The sequence below is a fragment of the Melospiza melodia genome, assembly GCF_035770615.1.
Source record: "Melospiza melodia melodia isolate bMelMel2 chromosome 7 unlocalized genomic scaffold, bMelMel2.pri SUPER_7_unloc_1, whole genome shotgun sequence".
Classification (NCBI taxonomy): Eukaryota; Metazoa; Chordata; class Aves; order Passeriformes; family Passerellidae; genus Melospiza; species Melospiza melodia.
Window position 1 is genome coordinate 4,286,239 of NW_026948497.1, and position 13,586 is coordinate 4,299,824.

General features: G+C 50.3%; 2 pseudogenes; one reads left to right on the plus strand and one right to left on the minus strand.

The window, feature by feature from the left end:
* Nucleotides 1–13,586, plus strand: part of LOC134432728 (zinc finger protein 850-like) — a 154,440-nt pseudogene that overhangs the window by 18,080 nt on the left and 122,774 nt on the right.
* On the minus strand, nt 4,808–11,458 carry LOC134432757 (zinc finger protein 239-like; annotated as a pseudogene).

Genomic DNA, 13,586 nt, shown 5'->3' on the forward strand with positions numbered 1-13,586 from the left:
GAGCTTGAGTCCAAGGCAGCAAAGTGCTTTGCCACTATAGACATTGCCAATGCATTTTTCTCCATTCCTCTGGCAGCAGAATGCAGGCCTCAGTTTGCTTTCACATGGAGGGGAGTGCAGTACACCCGGAACCGACTACCCCAGGGGTGGAAGCGCAGCCCCACCATCTGCCATGGACTGATCCAAGCTGCACTGGAAAGGGGAGAGGCTCCAGAACATCTGCAGTATATTGATGACATCATTGTGTGGGGGAACACAGCTGTGGATGTGTTTGAGAAAGGGAAGGAAATCATCCAAATCCCCCTGGGAGCTGGTTTTGCCATGAAAAAGTCAAGGTAAAGGGACCAGCTCGTGAGATTCAGTTCCTGGGAGGGAAGTGGCAAGATGGACTGTAGTAAACCCCATACATTTAGCAAAAGCACCATGGAGAATCTAACAAAAGGAATGCTGACACAGCAGCAAGGAAGCTTCCTGACTCCATGGACATCTGCCCTATAACCTGTCTTTATAACCATATAAGGCAATGCCATGGTGGCCTTTACCTATCGGTCATTTTATGGTCCCCCTAATCCCTTGCCATTGGTCAAGTTGGGATACTTGCCAAGCCTATAAAAGTAGCATTCTGTACCCTACTAGCTCAGAAGAAGAAGAGCTGAGACCCTTCGCAGACCCCCAAAAAAAGCCTTCTCTGTGGAACAGCTTCTGCCTTCTCCTTCTCCTCTCTCCGTCTGCTGCTGCCTCAAGCCCGGGGCTCCACTACCCAGCAAGAAAAGAGCTGAGGTCCTAAGAGCTGCTAATCACTATAGAGCTGAATATCACCAGGCTTGCTAGAAAGGTAGCCCCCCGGCATTGGCCTGAGCTGGCTTCGGGACCCGGTCCCTCCTCAGGGACTGAGATCCTGAGCACCAAGGCTCTGCTTCATGATAAGGCTGATCGGAGGCCTTATTAATGGATGGCATCAGATTCCTACAGACATAATCAACAAGATCACAGTGATGTCTCCATCCACCAATAAGAAAGAAACACAAGCTTTCCTAGGTGCCATAGGTTTTTGGAGGATGCACATTCCTGAGTATAGTCAGATCATGAGCCCTCTTTACCTGGTCACCTGCAAGAAGAACGAGTTCCACTGGGGCCCTGAGCAGCAACAAGCCTTTGCACAGATCAAGCAGGAGATTGCTCATGCAGTTGCCCTCAGCCCAGTCAGGACAGGACCAGAGGTGAAGAACGTGCTCTACTCTGCAGCCAGGAACCATGGCTTGTCCTGGAGCCTTTGGCAGAAGGTGCCTGGGGAGACTCGAGGCCGACCACTGGGATTTTGGAGTCGAAGCTACAGAGGGTGAGAAGCCAACTACACTCCCACAGAGAAGGAAACATTGGCTGCCTATGAAGGAGTCCAGGCTGCCTCAGAGGTGATTGGCATGGAAGCACAACTCCTCCTGGCACCCCGACTACCAGTGCTGGGGTGGATGTTCAAAGGAAAGGTTCCCACCCCCCACCACACCACTGACGCTACATGGAGTAAATGGATTGCTCTTATCCCACAGTGCACCCGTACTGGAAACCTGAATCACCGTGGGATTTTGGAGATAATTACAAAGTGGCTGGAAGGTGAGAACTTTGGTCTTACTGATGAAGAGCAACAAGAACCAGTGACACGGGCTGAAGAGGCTCCTCCCTATAACCAACTGCCCCCAGAGGAAACGCGCTACGCTCTTTTTACTGACGGTTCCTGTCACATTGCAGGGATGAACCAGAAGTGGAAAGCAGCCATATGGAGCCCCACATGACAGGTTGCAGAGGCTGCTGAAGGAGAAGGTGGATCAAGTCAACTTACAGAACTCAAAGCTGTTCAGCTGGCCCTGGACAATGCTAAGGGAGAGAAATGGCCAAAGCTCTACCTCTACACTGATTCATGGACAGTAGCCAATGTTCTGTGGGGATGGCTGGAGAGGTGGAAAAAGGCCAACTGGCAGCATAGGTGTCACGGTTTGATGCTGGCACAACGCCAGTGTCCCCATGAAAATATATGCTCCCTGGTGTCTGCTGTGAGATGTGACCAGGAATAAGCAAAGCAGGCTCCCACTTAGAAATAAAGAAAAGAAACCTTTATTAACTAAACTACAACTCTAAGTAACAAGAAACACACAGGGAAAATGAAAACTTTCCAAAAACATTTCCTCCCCCTCCCATCAAATTTCCAATACATCTACCCCCCAAATCTCCAACTCTCGGTCCATCACCATGCTTTAGGTAATCAATTCTCAGTTCATCAAGAGGGGAGGAGTCCCTCTTGTGCCACAGGCTTCCCCAGGAAACACCACTGAAACCTCGTGTCTTTCCACGTCACTCGTGGCACCGCCCTGAGAACATCTGCCATTGTGACATCTTCCTTCCATGTCCAGCGCTCTCACCACTGCACATGGACCAGAGCTGCTTCTAGGGTTGTCCTTTTAAGGATGCTTTGTCCCGTTCCAAAAAGGGCACAGTCCCACCTTTGGGACACCTATCCCCACCAAATTTCACCCCTTGGGGCCGAGGGGTACCAACGCTGAACCCTCTTGGCTCTGAGCCATTGCCTCCCCCTGGATGCAGTCTCTGTGTCACAGGAAACATGGTTCTGTCCATGGCTATACAGGAAAAGTCCAGCTAAGGCCACTCCATCATCTCTTCCCACCTAAGATTCTTCTCTACTCTCCCGACATCTTTCACTTGCCCAGACCTTCACACTTGCACATTTCCTTGCTCCATTTCATCTCTTATCTCTGCTCTAGGAAAGGGTAATGTTCTGCAAAGATTTCCTTGTCCAAAAAAGGGTTAAAAGTTCGGGCTCTGCCCACCCAAAGCTCCCACAAGAGGCTGCATCCCCCCCCCCCCCCCCGCCCTTCTCCTCTGGCTGTGCTGCCAGCACAGGATATCAAATTTCACGGTGGCACAGGCGCTCTGTCTCTCTCTCTCTGTCTCCTGGGGGGGAGGTTTGGCTGCCCGATGCCTCTCCGTGCTCTTCCACCCTTCCATCCTCGGGCCAGGCCTACCTCACCCAGCCCCAAACCAGCCAGGAACTGGGCAGGGGCGGTCCAACCTGCTTCCCTCGCTGGAACCCAAGAGAGCTTCCCCCGGGAGTGCTCTGCTTTTTAACCCCTGTGTTCTCAGAGGCGTATCCAATGTCCCCAGTGGCCAAACCAGGTGCCAATATTCAAATGTGAGCACCTATTGGCCTGACCACTTCATATCCCAGGAAACTAACTTCCTCTCAAACCACGACATCTATATAATCTCAGTCCAGTTTATCCCAGTCTGTAGGAACCCAGTCCATTTGATCCCAATCCATATTTGATCCCCGTCCATATTTGATCCCTGTCCATAGCTTATCCTAGTCCACATTTGATCCCAGTCCATAAAATCTGTCATATTTGATCCAGGCCATATTTGATCCCAGTCCAAAGTTGATCCCAGTCCTGATTTGATCCCAGTCCAGTTTATCCCAGTCCATAGTTGATTTTAGTCCATATTTGATCCCAGTCCATTTTTTATCCCAATTCATATTTGATCCCAGCCTGTATTTGATCCCAGTCTATATAAGCTCAGTCCAGTTTATCTCACACTGTAGGATTCCAATCAATAATTGATCCCAGTGAATAGTTGACCCCAGTCCATATTTGATCCCAGTCCCTATTGATCCCAGTCCCTATTTGATCCAAGTCCCTGTTTGGCCCTAGTCCATATTTGATCCCAATCCCTATTTGATCCTAGTCCATGTTTGATCCCAGTCCGTGTTGCCCTGCACACATTCCAGAAGTTTGCAATTCCAGTTCCAAGCCAGGAAAATATGTTCCCGCCCTTGAAGGGAAATGGAGCAAAATCCTACAGAGACATTTCCCTGCCAGCCTTCAGGAGTTCAGCTCCTGGGACTGGGAATTAAAATAATAATTGGGAAATAAAATAATAAATAATCAGGGGAGGGTCTGTGGGGACAGAGTGGTCATCTAAATCAGGGCAGGGGTCAATTACATCAGGGGAAGGGGAATTAAAACAGGGATAGGTAAATTAAACCAGGGGAGGGGTCAATTTAATCAGGAGAGAGTCTTTGGCGGGCACTGGGGCAATAAATCAGGGGAGGGTATTGGGTGGTCCCTGAGGCACTTAAATATAGGGAGGGTCTCTGCGGGTGCCTGGGTCAATTAAATCAGGGCAGGGTTCTGGTGGTCCGTGGGCCCATGGAGACACTGAGAGAGAAACAGAGCAGGCAAAGAGAGACAGGAGAGAAAAGGGACACAGAGACAATGAGCTGAGAAGGCGGCACTCTGCAAACAGAACTGCAACAGACTGAACATGAACGGGAGAGAAATCAATAAGTCTCAGAGATTTATTTGCTGTCAAATACATCCCACACACCCAGCCCACACAATTTCCATCCCACCACTCTGATTGAGACCCCATGACTCTAAATCATTTCCCAACCTCATCTCAGCCTGATGGCTGCGGAATTGAGTGAAATTGGCATGGGATTGAGTTTTTTGAGGTGGGTTTGAGCTCTTTTTGGGGTCAGATTGAGCTGTTTTCACTGGGATTTGAGTGATTTTGAGGTGACAGATCCATTCCTCTTGGCTTTTGCAGTGCAAAGAGATGGAGAATAGAGGAAAATTAAGGCCAAACAAAAAGTAGAAGCAGCCAGGTGTGTTGTCAACATGGATCACAGGGAATGTGAGTGACCAGGGCTGTGCCCAAAGTGCCTCCTCCAGTGGGGGATGGAGCTGGAGCAGCGCACGAAGCTCTGCCCGCAGTCGGGGCACTCACAGGGCTTCCCTTAGCGGTGCCTCCGCTGGTGTTGGGTCAAGCTAGAGCGGCTGGAGAAGCTCTTCCCACACTGGGGACACTCGTAGGGCCTCTCCCCAGTGTGGATGCGCCGGTGCCTGATGAGGTGGGAGTTGTGCTTGAATCCCTTCCTGCAGTCGGGACAGTTGAAGGGCCTCTCCTCTGTGTGAATCCGATAGCGCAGGAGGACACTGGAGCTGGTCGGAAACCTCTTCTTGCATTTATCACACTCGTAGGGCCTCTCCCCAGTGTGGATGCGCCGGTGGGTGATGAGGGTGGAGTTGTGCTTGAATCCCTTCCCACAGTCGGGGCATTGGAAAGGCCTCACCTCCCTGTGCATCCAAAAGTGCTGGAGGAGACAGGAGCTGTTCTTAAACCTCTTCCCACACTTGGAACACTCGTGGGGCCTCTCCCCAGTGTGGGTCCTCTGGTGCGTGATCAGGCCGGAGCTCTGGCTGAAGCACATCCCACACTCGGAGCACTTGTATGGCCTCTCCCCAGTGTGGATCCTCTGGTGCCTGATCAGGTGGGAACTCTGGCTGAAGCTCTTCCCACACTCCCCACACTCATAGGGCTTCTCCCCAATGTGGATCCTGTGGTGCACAATCAGGTCGCAGTTCCGCCTGAAGTTCTTCCCACACTCCACGCACGTGTGGGGCTTCTCCCCATCATGGAGCTGCTCATGGAGCACCAGCTCCGAGCTCTGGCTCCGTCTCCGGCCGCCTTCCCGGCCCAGGCTGGCTCTTTACCCCTCAGATCCCCGCCAGCTGCGTTTGCAGCCCCGCCTCGTGCGGCATCTCCACGGCTTTTCCTCCCCGTTGGCTTCCTGCACCGTGGAGCCGCTCAAAACGGCCTCTTCCACCAGGTTCTGCCGCTGGCATTTGTCCTCCCTGCTCTCCATGCTCAGCTCCTGCTCTGGGGGAGGAAGGACAAGGACAGGATGGGATTCGCCTCCGTGCCACAGGCAAGGGCAAGGAGATCCCCCAGTGCTGAGCTGCAGCCAGGGCCGTGCTGGGCTGGGAGATGGAGCAGCACAGAGGGGAAAGGGGCACTGACTTCCTCCTCACCTGTCTCAGTGTCCCGGGGCATCTTCCTCTTCCTTGCAGCGTCCCAGGCCTTGGCAATGGGAAATCCTGGTTTGGGGAAAACAAAGGATGAGCACATTTGTAGGAGTGTCGGGGGGTAGGACGGTAGGAACGGACAGAGACGAGTGAGCTCTGCAGCCAGGTCGTGGAACTTGCGGTTCATTGCAAAGGGTCTGGGTGCAGGGCCCTGCTTGGAGCTGCCAGGCACAGCTCGGAGCAGGCCTGAGAGAAGAGACGGGTAGAGAGGGTTAGAGGGTGAGAGAGTAAGAGGGGAAGAGTATATGAGAGTAAGGTTCCCGTTACCATACAATCAATCTTCTTCTGTGTTGAATATTCTATTTCTCACTAACCAATCTAGTACAAGAGACAAATCCTACAGCATTTACATTCAGCCTGTAAAAATCATTACATCACCACACTGTGTTACATTTTAAACCCTAATAACTCCTCTTCGGACCCCTTCTATTGAGCTAGTAAGGTCTGCTCTGACCCTTGGATCTGTCATCAAGCAGAGGGAATTGTTTCATCAAAAGGGCATTACCTTCAGTTTGGCCACACCATTGTTTTCCAGTTGTTCACTAACTGAAGTATCTCAGAGCTTGCTTTCATTTTAATCCTCCTTATACTTTTTATCTTCACAAAATCTTTTGCCAGACAATCGTATTTATAAGGCTTTCCTGTTTCATCTTCCCCAAAACACATTGAGTTTGAAGGTCCCTTGTCGGTTTTCATTGTTTCTCTTTGCTGATTTATGACCGGAGATAGCTCAGGGATGCCACTTGCTCGGTTTCTCGGCTGTTTAGGTGGCCTGGAAAGGCCCAGGGTGGCCTTGGACAGCCCGGCGCTTCAAAGGACGAGGAGAGACTTCTGATCTTGTTTCGGTCTCGGAGTTTATTAATTGTTTATCTAAAAGATTTTCTTTCAGCCCGACAGAGGTCTGCACAGCAAGTCAGCCATGGGCACACTCTGCAACCCCTGGGGCGGTCACTTATCTTTATACCCGAAGTTACGTATACAATATTTATAATTTTTCCCCAATACCTTCTACTCTTATTAACCGGTGCACTTCTAGTAAAGACCAATCCCAAAGTGCCACCATCACCACAGAAGATGGAGGCCAAGAAGAAGAAGAAGAAGAACAGGACATGCCCCAATTCCTCCATCTTACTTCTTTAGACCCCCCTGTACAGAAATCCTAAACCCTGTGTTTTACACTCTAATTAACTTATCCCTTCACCATTCACCCCAGTGAAATCCTCCCAGTCCTCATACAGGTGTCATCTCCTGTGTAGGATCAAAGTCCTGCCACCAGACACTTCTGGCAACATTCCAGGACTCCCGAGCCCCCCAAGGGTGTTCTTGGCCACTCTGTACCTCTGTCCTGAGGTGCTGAGATCCCACATCTCCCCCTTCTGTTTGCACCAGGAAGACCTCTTTTGCTATCCGATTCATAGCGTGTTTTAAACATGCAAATATGCATGGGACGACAAGTATGAGGACTAGGAGAACTATTAAAACATACAACTCTACTCTTAAAATTCCTCTCCAAATGGGAGAGATGTCAAAGAAGTCTACCAGCTGATCGATTCATGATCCTGTGATCTCGCCAAGTTTATTTATGCTGTCTTTTATATTTTTGATACTTTCATGAATTGACCTTGAATGATCTGAGAGATTCATGCAGCACATCCCTTCAAACTCTTCACATCCATGTCCATGAGCGAGCAATAGATAATCGATCGCCGCTCTGTTTTGAAGAGTCGCCTGTCTTACACCACTGATGTCTTTTAACATGTCATCCAGTAAGACAGACACAGACCGTGCATGTTTGCTCAACCAACAACCCATGCGGTCGACTTGAGTCAAGGCCACCCCTGATGCTGTTTGAGGTGAGAAGATTGCTATAGCAATACTCGCTTTCTTGTCCCAAGAAAATATTTTATCATTGCAATCTGCCGCATATTGTTCTATTGATCTTTTTTCTTTGCGTTTTCTCTCCCTTAACATGTTCAAATCAGGCGATAGCATTGAAATTTCCCCAATGCTGCATGGACCTCCCGTGGCATTAGCAGGAATGCCGTGCCAAATTCTGTCCCCGCAAATTAAAAACAAACCCCATGGCAATTGCACTGGGACTTGGACCGATCCTTTGGTAGTTTTTTCTGTATATTTACACCATGCTGACGCATTCTTATAGAATTCATGAATGGGAGTCAAATCGACAGTTTTCGCCTTTGTGACATTCGGAGCCTCAAACTGCACGCAGAGTTCCATTGAAGCCACAGGAAGTAGATGTGTCCAAGCACACCACTCTTTCTCAGGATCTTTAATGACCTGCGAAATGTTAACTGCGGAGTGCCCTGGAACTGGCCATTCGTCCACTGGCAACCCAACCATGCATGCTGAAAATGGTTTTCCTGGCCTCAAATGTGTCAGGCAAATACTATCTAAATTTGCTCCCTGAGCCAAAGTCCCCCATACATTTTGCCTTGGTTGAGTAATAGGTAAATTACCCCCATTGCTTACTGCAATGAATGAAAGAATGATGCACATAAGCATCATGAAACCCATAATTCCGCTTCTGCGTGAAATCATTATTCTGGTTTTCATCCAAGACCCTAGAGAAAATTCCCCCAAAGTCTTTAGCTTTTTTTTATTTCTCTTCCGAGTCGTCTTGTGCAGTTTGAGTCTCGACTCCTGTCTGAGTACTCGTCTCTTTGTTTCTTGGATCATTGTTTCTCGGATCTGCGTTTTCATGTTCTCGCACTCAAAATGGTTTCACGTGTCGTGCCGACACCCACGTCAGACCTCGCTCTGTGGAGATACAAGCGAAACCCTTGCCCCCCACTAGGCGGCGCTGTCACCGGCCTCCCCAGCTCGGATGACAGCATGAGCTCGACTGCCCCTCGTCCTGTCGACTGCCGTGTTCGTGATCTCGTTTTGAGACTGTGTCTGCCTGGATTTTAATTCAGCTGGGAATGGAGCTTGAACACCAGAACGTCTCCCTTGAAGGGATGAGTCTGGAACTCCGAGGGTTTTCATCCAGAGGTAGCAAGTCTGAAGAGGGTGTGGAGCCCCTCGGACATAGGATCCCGAGCACGGCCCCTCCTCGCCCGAGACGTCACAGGGGATCGGGCCCACCCCCGCCCGCGCTCTACTCTCTGCGCATGCGTGCTCTCCGAGCCGCTCCCTGTCTCTCCCGAGCTGATGTCACTCTCCCCCCCTTGTTCCACCTCCGAGGCTTCCTCCCCTCGGTCTGTCCCTGACTCTGTCTCTTCCCCCTCTGACGCTGTGTCCCTGGCTCCTCCCGCCGGTGTGTACAGCCCGCCCCCCGCCAGCACCCGAGCGCGTTCCAAAATCCGAGCGGACCTCCGCACCGGGTCTGACGTCACAATCGCGCGCCTCCCGCGTCTCACTACGGTGGCCCTTTGGGGCTGCGCAATATCCCCCATTTCGCCGCCCGTGTTTACCGCCCCCGCGCTGGTATGTGACTCCCCCTCCGGTTCTTGCGAGTTTTGCCTGCCGCGCGCATCTCCGCTATTCTGCCAGCCAGGGCGGCCGCCACCCCCCGGCACTGCACTGACAAAAGCCGCACCGGGACATGTGTCTCCCGGTATCTCTTCACCCACGCTCCCCGCCGGCTCCGCCGCTGCCGTGCCGTGCCCCCCGCGAGTAAGCGCCCCCCCCGATCCCTTCTCTGCCCCCTGCACTCCCCCTTCCGATCCTGATTCCCCTGTACTCTCCGGAGTTTCAGGACGCTTTAGGAGCTTCCTGGGGTTTCTGGGTTTTGGGACCGGGGGTTTTAATATTATTTCCTGCTCTCTTTTCTCGAGAGCCCTTTCCCCCTGGCTTCTTGAGGCCAGAGCTAATTTTTTTCTGGAGCATTGCTCCCCCCCCTCCTTCCGAGGGTGCCGCAACTTTTCATTGCTCTCCCAGTCTTTTCGACTGTACTGAAATGCCTTTCTAGCATTACTCTTGCCGGCAAGAGCAGCTTTAACGCTGTCTCGTCTTTTTTTGTCGCTAAGAAATATAAGTGCCTATTGATTTCCTGCCAAAACCCCACTTCGAATAGCAGGCATGATTCGGCAAGTGGTAATTAAGCCTTGCCCACAACAATAGCTGTTTTAATTCTTTCTTTGGGATCCCTTCTGTGTGTGTTTGAGCCACGCCTTGTAAGGCGGACAAAATTTCCCGTTGTTCTTGGGAGAGTGTGCAATTATGTTCTTATTTTTTGACCTTCTCACCGAATCTGTCGTCAGAGCTGTCCGAAGGCTCCCAGTGTCCGTCCAGCGGGTCACGAGGGGTGGATCCAGAGGGGCCTTTCCTGGTTCCTTTCCGGGCTGCTCTGCTACGAACTGTCTTCGGTAGAAGCTGAGAGATGGAATTCTCAGTGACTGCTGTTTTTTGCAGACTCTTCTGGCCGTTTTTTTTTCTTCTTTTTTTTTTCTTCAGGCTTCTCTCCTCAGGAGCTATCAGTGCTCTCCTGGGAACTCGTCCTAGATTGGGGCTGCCCTCTTGGCTTTTCAGCTCTTCAGCTCTTCAGCTCTTCAGGACTGATCCCCCCCTGAAAGGGTTGGTGGGGAGTAGCCCACGCAGCGAACGCCACTTGTCGGTTTTCATTGTTTCTCTTTGCTGATTTATTACCGGAGATAGCTCAGGGATGCCACTTGCTCGGTTTCTCGGCTGTTTAGGTGGCCTGGAAAGGCCCAGGGTGGCCTTGGACAGCCCGGCGCTTCAAAGGACGAGGAGAGACTTCTGATCTTGTTTCGGTCTCGGAGTTTATTAATTGTTTATCTAAAAGATTTTCTTTCAGCCCGACAGAGGTCTGCACAGCAAGTCAGCCATGGGCACACTCTGCAACCCCTGGGGCGGTCACTTATCTTTATACCCGAAGTTACGTATACAATATTTATAATTTTTCCCCAATACCTTCTACTCTTATTAACCGGTGCACTTCTAGTAAAGACCAATCCCAAAGTGCCACCATCACCACAGAAGATGGAGGCCAAGAAGAAGAAGAAGAAGAACAGGACACGCCCCAATTCCTCCATCTTACTTCTTTAGACCCCCCTGTACAGAAATCCTAAACCCTGTGTTTTACACTCTAATTAACTTATCCCTTCACCATTCACCCCAGTGAAATCCTCCCAGTCCTCATACAGGTGTCATCTCCTGTGTAGGATCAAAGTCCTGCCACCAGACACTTCTGGCAACATTCCAGGACTCACGAGCCCCCCAAGGGTGTTCTTGGCCACTCTGCACCTCTGTCCTGAGGTGCTGAGATCCCAAAGTCCCTCTGCCCAAGTCCATCTCTACAAGTCACTGGCCATCTGGGCTCCAGAAAAACCTCCCCAACATCCAAGATTCAGCCCTGAAAAAGCCTCCCAGGACTTCCCCGCCCCTGGTTCCTCCCCTCTGGCGTTCGGGGGTTCCCCCCTGTCCCAGCTGCTGGGGGTCATGCTTGGATTGGGGGTCACCCTTCTCCTCAGTGCCCACCCTGCCCAGGCTGCTGGCAGTCTCAGCAATGCCAAAAGCTCCCCCCGCTTTGCTCTCCCCATTTCGGGATGCCGGGGCTGTTTGGGCTTCCGGGCTCCCTTCTCCCCTCATTCTCTGCTTTGGGCTGTGAATGAGACGAGGGCTGGTTGTCCCAGACCTGCCAAGTGAGTGCTGGAGTCTCCCACGCTGCGTTTCCAACTTTCCTTGAGGGAAGCAGCCAGTAAAGAGACACAGCGAATGATAAGAGGAGTGAGAGAATCCCCCGGGAAACTGGGACTGGGTCTCAGAGAGGGGGTGGACCCCTCGGAGGAAGGGAGCAGAGGAGTTTCCGAGCCAAATCCACTAGGAAACGGGACAAAAAAGGCTACTAAAAATGCTGTTGGTTTGAGGGATAAGAGAGCCCAAGAGCATCCAGAATGAAAACCTGCTGGATTGAGGAATTGCCATTCCAAGAGCATCAACAGTTGGGCAGAATTCTGCCGGATTGAGGATATGCTCAAGAGCATCTGGGGTTGGACAACACAGCTGGGTTGAGGGATATCCAAGAGCACGGGGACTGGCAAGGAACACCTAAACTTGTAATAGGTGATGTGAAACTGTAGTATATGGTAGAGATAAATCATGCTATTAATGTATAAAATATTGTAAAATCCACATTATGTCTTTTGACCATCCTGGCCAGGAGCAGTGTCTTATTCATATACATCTAGTTCCTGGACTTGGTTGAGATAAACATCGGGGTTTTTAATGAAAGAATAGAAGCTTCCAGGGCGATAATGGCTGGCTTCCCCGGGTCACCAGGTCCAGCCAAGAGTGATTTTTGTCTCGACGATTATACAGCTACCACAATGATCCACAGTCCCACCCTGATGCATGTGAATGCTGACTTCCCCAGAGTCTACTGACAACATCAGACACCGGGACTGAGTCTTTGTCCACCTCTGCGCAGGTAAAGACACGGTTATGTATGGGAAGAGACACAAAGAACATTCGGTCATCTCTGCCTCGAGCAGAATAAACTGTAAAAGAACTCGCTGCATCACACAGCATTTATGAACAGGGGGAGACTCTGACATTCGGAGCTCAGATCCGTGTTCACCCAGCACCGAACCCAGGCTCGACGCTGACCCTTGGCTGTGGTGGTTTTGACGACTGAACTTTAGTCTCACAGACAAATTAATAAATCTTTGCTAAATTTTCCTATAGGTTTGGCTCTCGATTTGATAATTTATAACAGAAGGTACCTTATTGTTGTCTTGTTGTGTGTGAGAGTGAGTCACAAACAAAATCAGCCTCAGCTTCTCGGGCGGGTGGGAAGGAGGGGCTGTGGAAAGAGGAGTGTGTGACCCACAAATAAGCCATTGTTCTCCTGGGCGTGTGGGGGCTGTGGCATAAGGTACAGGTGACCTGCAAACGGGCCATTGTCCCCAGGGCGTGTGAGGGGGCCGTGGCTAAAGAGTGTCAGTGACACACAAATCAGCCTCACAGGTGAACGGCACTGGAGGCAGCAGAGTCAGGGCCCTCCCAGGAGGCCCAGAAATACTGACCCAGAGGCCAACCCCAAGGTGAGGGGGGCCACAGGGACCCGCGATTCTCTGTCAACAGGGATCCACTCTGTGTCCTGAGGGTGGGAAAGAATGTGTGAAAGTGAATGAGAAATAAAAGTGAGTGAATGTAGACGAATGAAAGTATAGGTAATGTAGATTCTGTATTTTAAGCTTCACTATATCTCCTTGGAGGGAGGTATATTGTACTGAAAGTAGTGTGAGAAAAAAGTTTTTTATTTTTCTTCATGTAGTTGAAAGAAGAGTGGTATTTAGGTTGTTAGTGAATGTGAAAAACAGAGGCAGAAGATGAATAGATAAGATCTTGAAAAATGAGACAGAAAACCAGTAAGTTGGACACAGGGGGAAAAAAAGAAAAAAAATAGAGATACAACTCCTTGCAAAAGGAGAAAATACAGGGTATGCAGTAGTCGATGGGAAAAACATGCAAACTATGGAAAAAGGGAAATTAACCTTAAACTAGTAAGCTCAAACTTGTGAATTATATACTTTAAAAAGAGCACTAGAATATTTAACACAAAATAAAGGAACTATATATATTGATTCAAGGTATGCCTTTAGAGTAGTACATACCTTTAAAAATTTGGAAAGGGAAAAGATTACTTAATTCAAGAAAAAAAGGATT